A 10,923-nucleotide genomic window follows, 5' to 3' on the forward strand; every position below is an offset into this window, starting at 1 on the left:
GGATGCTTTCCCTCCTTGTAAATCAGTCCACAATCTTCATTTCCCTGACTTTTTTTTAATAAAAAATATTGTAAAATTCCATGGTGACATAGAAGGCTCAATATGTCCTTTGGTTAACTGTTCTTCAACTAATTGATGAGTTGCTTCTAATTTTTCTTTAGATAAAGGACATTGCTGAATCCAAAGAAGTTCCTCAGATTTCCATAATATCTCAATGGGCTCCATCTAAAAATGTTAAAATTGAATATGAGCTCCCCATTGTTCCAGTACATCTCTACCAATTATGTTAACTGGAACTTCCATAATATAAGATTTAAGGACAGCTGTCTGTACGTCTTCTGATGTTATAGTACCATACGACACTGAGAGCTAGAAAAGAGCAGCGAGAGAGCGCCTCTGGGCCTGGGCTAGGCCTTTATCTAGGGTATGGGCAGAGAAAGTTGTGGCCACATCAAATTCACATGTGACCTCAGTGGATGCAGATGTGACCTCTTTCAGGTGTCCCAGTTGCCTATGTAACGCAGGTACTGGGTGGAGACTTTGCTGCAAGTAGGGTGGAGTCTTTCGCTATCCTGGAGCAGACCTTACATTCCAGGCTTTTAATAATCATAAAATAGGGTGTGGATTATTTCTGGCTACTTCCTGCTGACAAGAGGAGGTCGACAATAGGGGTAAAAGGCTGGAATTTGGTCCCCTCCCAGAGAAGGCAGTGAGCAGCAGTGGTCCCTTGTTGGCGTGAGTCCTTAGATGAAGTCTGGAGAAGTCTCATGAGCATTGAGGGGCTGGAAAAAAATAATAGAGAGCAAATAAATGGCAAGAGGAAGGACTTGGGGCTGAGAATGTTGTAGAAATGTCCCTAGCTACTTCTGATATCTGGTGACTAGGTAGAGAAGTCAGGTGACAAAGGCAAGAATATAAATTCCTGTTCAGTTAATACATAGACAGGTATAGACATTGGATGGGCAGCCTTCTTACTTCCACTGACCTCCTGGCTCTGGTTAATTTTGAAAGGGCAGGCACAAAGTAGCTGATGTGTCATTTCCTCTTACTCCTCTCCATGTTCCCTTGTTCCCCAGACTGGCTGTGTCTAACTGCTCATTGCTGTGATGGCTTGTCCCAGTTGGTATTCAAGGAGGTTTGAACTCAAGGGCTGGGCATGGTCCCTCAGCACTTCTTCTCAAGGCTAGTACTCTACCACTTGGAGTTACAATAGCACTTCCAGTGTTTGGCTGCTTAGAGATAAGAGTCTTGAGCCATGCTTGCAGCCGGGCTCTTTGCAGGTTAGTTGGGAGATGGAGTCTTAGGGATTTTTCAGCCCGGGCTGTCTTTAAACTGCAATCTTTGCCACAAAAGCCCTTTATTATTTCCAATTAAAGCAACAAGGAGATCCAGTAGAATAAGTACAGCTTACCTGGTTCTTATCAATAATTGACAGACAAATATTCTGAAATGACAAAACTCATTAGATGTGATGAGAATTTCAGCACACATATGCCTAGTATTTTAGAACCATGTAGTCAGTAGAATACACAACACAAAACAAAAATGCTTATCAAGAATTGCCAACAAATATTCTGAAATGACAAAACTCATTAGATGTGATGAGAATTTTAGCACAGATATGCCCAGTAGTTTAAAACCATATAGTCAGTAGAATATACAACACAAAACAAAAAAGGCAAAACTCAAAACCTAAAATTTTGAAAACAATGTTTAGACATCTTTGCTAACAAAGCACATCACATGGTTGGGCCTCATTTACCAGGGCCTGTGAAAAAAGCAAATTGCTAGCAAGGCATCTTAGAATAGCTGAATGGAGTAGTAAGTTTGGTGGAAGGTTAAGGGCCAGATGGGGCCAAAACCTTAAGCCACCATGTGGCCAAGATGGCAAACTCAAGATGGCGAATTTCTGAAAAAAACAAAATGCAAAGATACCCTGAACAAATAGACCAAGACTACAATTGGCTAGCCTTTGAGAGAGAAACTAGAGGGGGTCCGTGGGACCCAGCCTGCATCTCACTCTTCAGGGCACAAGCCAAAATGTAGAAAAAAGAAAGGGAGAGATAGGGAAAGTTGGACATGAATGGCAGAGAGAGAGCAAAGAGAGCCTGAAAATAAACAGAATTCTGACCATTTACCATTGCAGTAGCCAAAACTGTCTACATCTGAGAATGGCATAAAAATGAGGCGCTCTAGCTTTCCAGGGAGTGCAGGAGACATTTCAATGGGGTTTCATGGCTCAGGCGTGATTCCCAGCACCCCATTAAATGAGTAGAAGAGTCAGTCTGGTGAGTGAAGGAGAGCTGACGAGGCAAAGCGTCCCGAATCCCCCCAGAGCCCTCTAGAGAGAGCAACAGAGAACCATAGAGTAGCTTCACTTACCAGAGTAGAGAAGTGGTGTGGACGTGGATGTGAAGGCCAGCAATGGTATCAATGCACTGTGTCTTCAGCAGACAGATGGGTTGGCAAAAAGCCATCAGAACTGTGGGTATTCCTCAGAGCAAAAAGGGAAAAGCAAACAGAAAAAGTAAAAAGAGGGAAAAAAAAACAGAGAAATCCCAGCTATCCTGACTTTAAGCCCTTTATCCGAGTCATGCCACCTTTTATGTTAGGTTTTTAATAAAAGGTAGCTGAGTAAGAACAGCACCACGCACGTGGTATTCAGGTAAGGGGTAGATTTATACAGTAGACCTGCTGGGACCAGGCAAGTTTGGCACTCCACGTGGTTCGGGAAGGCCTAGGAAAAAGAGAGCGGGGAAAGAGAGAGGAAAGAAAGAGAGGAAAGAAAGAGAAGAGAGAGAGCTAGAAAAGAGCATTGAGAGCTAGAAAAGAACACTGGGAAAGCAGAGAGAGAACAGAGAGGAAGAAAAGAACAGTGAGAACAGAGAGAGAGAGCAGAGAGCTAGAAAAAACAGTGAGAGAGCTAGAAAAGAGCAGCGGGAGAGTGCCTCTGGGCCTGGGCTAGGCCTTATGTAGGGTATGGGCAGAGGAGGTGTGGCCACATCAAATTCAGATGTGACCTCAGTGGATGCAGATGTGACCTCTTCCAGATGTCCCAGTTGCCTAGGTAATGCAGGTACTGGGTGGGGACTTTGCTGCAAGGAGGGTGGCGTTAGCCCGCCATCCTGGAGCTGACCTTACAAGGACCATACACCATCACTACCTTCTTCAGTTTACCAATATCATCAACAGCAGCACCTTCATATCTGACTGGTTGAGATATACCATTCATAGGGGGTGGTCGAATAACAGGATAAGGAAAAAATAGGCATTTCATCATCAAACTCACGGTCTGAGCCCTCTGTTTTGTGAGGGAATGATGCTGTAAAAATTGCATCGGCCAGTGAAGGAGAAGGCTGCTTTACTTTCACATTTTCAGGTTCTCCTTTCACTCTGCTAATTTCCAACTCCATATGTTGTAATTTTGATAAAATCAATTCCATTTGCTCAGACATTTTATTTACACTTTCAGTTTGTTCCTTTTCAGCCTTTTTTACCTCTTGTTTTTTCTCTGTTAATTGCAATGCATCCTTATCTATTGTGTCGTTAACCTCAGATTCCAATTGTAAACCTACAATAGAAGGGGAGGCCTCTTTCTTTAAGTCTGCTATTAATCTTTCCTTATTCAAAGCTTCAAAAAGGGTATGTAAAATAGCCCAAGTGGACCAAAATCTAATAGGAATCTTTTCTCCTTCTTGAACAGCTCTTTCTACATTATTCTTTACTCGTTTCCAATTATCAACATCTAATGTTCCTTCATTGGGGAACCAAGGACTCCATTCCCTAACTACATTAATACACATTTCTATGTCAGAAGAAGAAATATTTAGACCATAAGCACCAAGTAAATGTTTAAGCATATGTAAGTACGGAGTAGATTTAACTTTTCCCATCACCCTGTAATTAAAGGTACTTACCTGAATATCCCTTCCTGAATTCAACAATGAAGGGTCCCTGTTTGGGTGCCAGTTGTATCATCTAGTGCCTTGGGGTCCCTGGGTAAGGGTAAAGAAATCACCAGGACACAGGGGATGCAGAGTGCATGCAACAATTGCCACTGCATGGTATGATTTATTGTTAGTGGGTATTTAAAGACAGGCAAGCATGATCGTGGCCAAGATTTGGTCAGAAGATATTGACACAAAAATTTCAACAGATACATTTTTACTTGACCTATGAGACAATGCCTTGGAATATTATTATTTTTTGGGGGTCCAATCGTGGGGCCTTAACTCTGGCCCTGGGCGCTTTCCCTCAGCTCTTCAGCTCAAGGCTAGAGCTCTACCACTTGAGCGACATCACCACGTCCGGCTTTTTTCTTTTTGCTTATGCGGTGCTGAGGAATCGAACTCAGGGCCTCATGCATACAAGGCAAGCGCTCTACCAGTGAGCCACCTTCCCAGCCCTGTCTTGGTATATTATTATCTAAACTATTTTAGAGCAAGCTCAAACCACTTGTCCAATCTCAGGAAAATGCTTGACCAGCTGTTCAACTATGCTTAAGCAAGCAGAAGAGCTACTTCCTCAGCTCCCAGGAGTCTGTGACATGTGTTTTGAGATAGGGAGAGAGAACATTTTCCCTCTCTAGCCCGGCATACCAAGAACTTTCCTATTACTCAAACACAGTCCTCAGATAATCCTGAGGCCGGAGCCTGCATCATTCTGCCCCTTCAACCTAGACCCTGAGTCTTCACAGGCTTTTAACTGTAATCTTACAATCTTAGCCTCCTGATTATCTATGATATTTAAAAAGTATAAATATAAATAATATTTCCAAGAATACCAGTGGAGGAAAAATGATGCAACCCAGTTTATAGTGGTGTTCTTTCCAGAACACGGAGGGCATCACATTAGCAGAGGTGCAGTGTATTTTCACAATGGAGATAAGCTATTCTTGATGTGAATTAAGGGAATTTTGAGGTGCACCCTACAAGTTGGAAACTGGTGGTCTAGGATGACTTTATGGCATAAATCTTGTGATTGATGGTCAAGAAATAATAGCTTAATCTGACAAACAACTGCTTACTCTTGAAGAATTAATTATAACATGCTTCATAGTTTTATCCTTTATCAGAATGTGGCTCTTTCTCTGTTCACTTCTCAGTCTGTAACACCCCATTGGAAAATGCACCTATTGCAGAATTACATAACATGCAAACAGGTATATTTTGAATCTCTCAGGAATGGAATGTTCAGAATTTGAAAATGAGTAGTTATTAGTCATAGGAATTTTGAAGAACACATAGATTCTGTCCTCTTAACAACTTATTAACTTTTAAAAGTTATGGGTTTCCATAGAATTAAACTGTTTTCTGTTTTAGTATAAGAAAGTACTAAATTTATTCTATTTTCAAAATATTGGCAAGTATATTGTGAAAAAATTTTCTAGTTGGATATCATTCAAGTTGATGACCCTCTGATAAAGAAGAGGTAATTAATTCAAATTAGATGCTAAATAATACTGATTTTTAAAAAGTTACTACATAAAGAATAATATTTACTATACCAAAACAGTGAAATTTTATTTCATCAGCTTATTTTTTAAATTTAATTTTAATGTGAAAGTGATGTGCACTGGGGTTACAGCCATGGGAAGGTACTGAATACAAAACTTTTCAAACTTGTTATCCCCTCTCTCATTTTTCTCACAGTTTTTCCTTCATCACAATACCCCTCAGACGTTGTAATGTACATTTCCAACTTATTGTCTTGTGAGAATTGCTATTGCATTGGTTTGCTCTTTGTCCTTTGCCTCACCATTTGTTTTGTTCCTGTTCCCTTAACTAATTAAGGTAAATGTATACAAAATACACAGGGTACCAAAATCAAACACAGCAGAGGATAAACCTTAGGGGAAAATCTCAAAGAAAATAGAAATCACATAGTTCATCAAAATCAACAACTGCAAATAAGTATTTCTTTTTCCATATCTTGGAGTTCATTTTGCTCAGCATCAGCTTATATGGTCATATATATGCATACAAAGGCACTGGAAAATAGTAGTTTCATGGATACTATATCGTGAAAACAACATGTTAACTCTTTTTGTTGGTAAGGGTGGGATTATAATTGGTGAATTCACGATTCTGATAAAGGAATTTCAAAAGAGCTTTAAAATTTATGACAGGTAAATTTTAATTGTTCAAACTTTTTAACAACTTAGCCTATTAAGAACATTTAAAATTGTCTGAGAAAATAGGCTTTCATGCAAAGAAATCCGTGTAGACTTAGTTGAGAGGGAGCAATGTGGGTGAATATGGCTCATTTTCACAGTAAACAAACAAGCCTCACAAACCTTGCTGTAAATCCTGTAGGTTCTCTTGAGAATTGTCCTTACCCAGGAAATATACTCTCACTGTGTGAAACAAGGGTGCAATGGAATTTAAATTCAAAGTTCTTTTAAAAAAAGACATCAAAATTTGTGAATTGACATTTAATTACTAAACAGTAATTCTCTGAAAAAGAAGGGAAGATGTAATTCAAAATCACTTACTTTAATAAAAGTATGAGAAAAGATTAGTGAAGAAAGGTGAGAGAACCCATACAGGACTGTTTTCTCTCCAGTGGTGTAATGGGATCTTGACCTTGTTTCTTCCATTCTATCCTCACAAGCTATAAAGTGTAGCTCAGGATTGGAGTAACCAGTTCAGATAAAGAATACTCAAAGAGTGGGGGCTGGGAAAGTGGCTCAGTGGTAGAGCACTTGCCTTGCATGCCTGAGGCCCTGGGTTCGATTCCTTAGCATCACATAAGCAAAAAGAAAAAAGCCGGAAGTGGAGCTGTGGCTCAAGTGGTAGATCGCTAGCCTTGAGCTGAAGAGCTGAGGGACAGCGTCCAGGCCCAGAGTTCAGGCCCCACGACCGGACCCCCCCAAAAAAAGAGAATACTCACAGAAGAAAATATTTGCAGTCGATGTAGGTGATTTATAACCTTTGACAATCTATTCAAATCTGTTCAAGATTCTCCCCTACCCCAAACTGCCCTCTTTGGACAGCTTTGTTTGTTTTCCCATGACTGCCCTTCATTAACTGCTTAAAATTTTGTGAGCTCATATACATACTCTCTAAGCATTGCTGTTTGGTTGTGATTTTTGTGTGTTTTTGTTTGTAGTTGTGTTTTTAACTGAATTTCAAAAGGTTGTGCATTTGTGTTACAATTAAATATGTCCACCTAATTGTCCAATGCTCCTGGATCAGAGTCACTCCTTCTATCATTCTCAACCAACCCTTTCTCCAAGATTTATTGCAGATTTAGGACTTCCTTTATTACATGTGTACATTGAGTATTCTAGCTGTACTTGCCCCTTGTTCCATTTTTCATTCATTTTACGTCTTTACTATTATTCCTTTCTGGTTTCAACTTCCTGATAGTCGTTCTGTTAAACTGTCTGTTAATACATTCCAAGGAGTTTCAATCCCACATATACTTGAAATGATGTCAGCTTATATTTCCATAATTCATTCATCTGCAATAACAACTTGCAAGACTGGAGACGTGAAGCACCAAGACATGATTTTATTCTCATCGTTTTGGAAGATTAATCTTTAGTCAACAAGAAAGTTTAAGCATCACTTAGAATTTATAGCTAACTACCAATTTTTATAAATGGCTTTGTACAATGGTGTGTGATTATTTTATTTTACATGGGATGATATTTTCTACTACCTATAAATTTTGGAAAAAGAAGAAAACTAAAATTTACTACTGTAGATGAATATGATAGCAATAGAAGACAGATTTTATGTTTGTCACATCTCTGATCAGTACTCATATTCAAGACTTAAAGTCATATTTCTTACTATGTTAGACAGATAGGGAAAATATATGATAAGGCAACACATGATAAGGCAACTATTAGTGACTTTTTAAAATGTACCTTCTTATATGATGAAATTTACTTTATTAGCTAATATTTGGGTTTGAATTATGGGAGGCTGATGTATTTAACACATTTCTGGAAGGCACCTACTGAACAACGCAAATGGTGCGAGATACTATTTCTACACTTTATTGAATGGTTGAACTTATTTGGCATTAGTGCTGGGTAAACAAATCAACTCTATTGTAACTTGATTCCTACACTTGAAAAACTTAATGTCACTATCATCTACTTGTCAAGTGTTATTTTGGTGAATATGATTATAAAAAGTTTATTTGAAAAGGAATATACTTTCAAGAGATTAAATATATGTTATCATTGGTTTGAGAATGACAACATTTTTAGACTACAGAACCAAGTTTTACTGAAGTACCAGTGTTTTGAAGTACTAAGGGTCTTCTCAATTAATGGTTTTCGAAATTATATTTGAACTCCAAGTCAAGATTTCCTAGCCTTGGTAGAACAATTATGGATCTAACATTCAGGAATTATTTTTCGGCCTACTTATGCTGGACTGAAATCTTCCATTCATCATTAGGAGATGGGTATTAAAAATAATCTTGTGACATTTGTGATTTTGTTTACTCATATGGGCTGGTCATCTGTAAATTGAAAGTTTGAACTACAGTACTTTCTGTCATATTTTGTGATCTCATCTTTCATTTTGAGTTGCCTTACATTTCACAATTGCTTACTGCTAATTCCTGCAAGGAATTGGGGCACTGAAATATTATAGGAAATGAGAATATGAGATGGGTCTTCAATTACTTTTTCTTAGAATGTTGCATGGGCCAAGGTGAGAAGTCTTGCCCATGTTATCTGATGATGCAGGTAACTGGGACCTGATATCCTCATACCCATGGGTACTGCAGAAGAATAATAGCTTTTAGGCATCATATCAGCAAAAATTTGGGTATAATCAGTAAGAACGCTTCAGAAATATGGAAAAAAAACACTTTGGGACTAGCGAGTTAACACAAGAAACACATCAGCAGTGTAAAATCTCTTCTAGATTAGAGGAAAACAATACTGCTTTTTTTTTTACTATGTGAATTCAGAAGACCAAGAACACTTAGAAGGTAATACAAGTTTATACCGAAGACATTGCATTGATACTTTTTATATTCTAATATATATTCTAAACCTAATTATTTATGTTCCAATCTATTTATGGGAATAATTTTAAATTTATTTGTCAAATTATCAATGAATTCTAGTAAGATTCACTGTGTGAAATTTAAGATCAGCACATATAAATATAAAATATATATGTATATATAATAGAAGAAATTGTTATGCAATGTTCCGTTGTGGTTAGGGCATCAAAGGCAACTGTGTTTTAAAGTATTATTCCATTATCTCTACCTCAGTTTTTGGTAGAGTTAGACATAAAACTTTACCATTTGTAAATTTACAGCCTGGAGGCAAGAGGAAACTCTTTGATTAAAACATTACCAATTTAAGGCCTAATATCGAGGAAAAACATATGGACTTTTTCAGGAGTTATGGAAATATTTGGTGATAGAAAGTCAGTAGTGCAAGTTCCTGCCTGGTTGGATGGTAGACAGGCCAGGATATTAAGTAAACATGAATATGAACATTTTTTTTTACCTTCTTGGCTTTAGCTAGTTTTGAAATGATAGGAATAATAAACAATTATATTTTGATAAAATACCTTCTATTCTGAAGAATTAAGTCTGAAGTGTTCATATCTCTATGAACCCTTGTAACTAAGATTAGTTTTGTTCCAGTAAGACAATCTATGCTGTCAGGTAAGATATTCTGGTTGGTCTGTTCCTACATGGAAGAAGGGTAAAGGGACAGAAAGACATTTGTACCACTGAGACCTCATTTAGAAAATTTTAAGCTGCAGAAGTTTAGAAGTAGCTCTTAAGCAAGGCTTACTTTGAATCCATTAGCTCCACAAAGCTAACTCAGTTGATAAATAAGTACTTGAAAAGCCATTACCTTTGAACTTAGCTATAAAGGCTTCAAAATATGATCAAATTTAAAATGAAAACGTCAAAATAGTCATTGACAAAAAATTGCAAATATGAGCAATCGACCAAACAATATAAGTTTTTTCCACTATACAAAGAAATTTAGAGAAATAAGATCAATAGCATTTTTAGTAACAATAAAGGTTCCTTGTTACAAATAGGCAACCAAGGATATATGCGTGTATAAAGATTACATCGTTAACTACTTAAATTTAGAGGATACTCCATGCTTCAGCAGCAGGTCTACACAAATTACAATACAGAGATTAACATGGCACTTGCACAAGGATGGCATGAAAATTTGTGAATTATTCCATATTTTTCATTCTTCAAATGCAATGAAAAACAGTTATTAAAAAGTTGATTAGAAAAATACAAGTGTAACAAAACCTGTAATTCATAGAATTAAAGGTTAGTTTGACATCAGTGTATTAAACTTTCACCTTCGAAAGGCCCTTACATAGCATAACCTTTAAAATACTTGAAATTAGATAACATTATCTTTTTATCCCAAAGAAATAAAATAATATAAAGGCTTAGGAAAAAGGAATCTTAAACTTTTCCTATATGGAATGTAATCTGAAAGGACACATTTATTAATGAACCTATATAATATAAAACAATGTAGACTTCAAAATATTATATCTAGAAGACAATGAAATAGATTATGGACTTTATACAAACATAGATACTTTTTTCAGACAATCACCAAGAATATCTATAATTTCTATACTATTCTTTTCAACAGATAATATAAAATTAAAAAAATCACAAACTCTGCAGAAATCATTATAGATGCATACAAACAACTCTTGAATACATTTTGACATCAAAGTCAGGCAATTCACGTGGAAGAATAACATGGAATCCATAAATTTTTAAATTAAGATCTTGCTGTTATTTTGTATTATGAAAATATTTTGTAGGGACAGAAAGGATGGACTGGCACTTTTGAAATTTAAGAAACTTAACCAAACCATTACTACATAGGAGAACAATTTGTACAGCCATCCACAACTTCAAAGAGTTAGTGATACATACTTA

At 37.1% G+C, this 10,923-nt stretch overlaps 1 pseudogene; it reads left to right on the top strand.

The window, feature by feature from the left end:
* The first annotated feature begins 10,105 nt into the window (after positions 1 to 10,105).
* On the top strand, positions 10,106 to 10,202 carry LOC138841359 (U6 spliceosomal RNA; annotated as a pseudogene).
* Positions 10,203 to 10,923: the final 721 nt, after the last annotated feature.

This window comes from Dipodomys merriami, unplaced genomic scaffold (assembly GCF_024711535.1).
Source record: "Dipodomys merriami isolate MVZ:Mamm:240054 unplaced genomic scaffold, mDipMer1.0.p SCAF_317, whole genome shotgun sequence".
Classification (NCBI taxonomy): Eukaryota; Metazoa; Chordata; class Mammalia; order Rodentia; family Heteromyidae; genus Dipodomys; species Dipodomys merriami.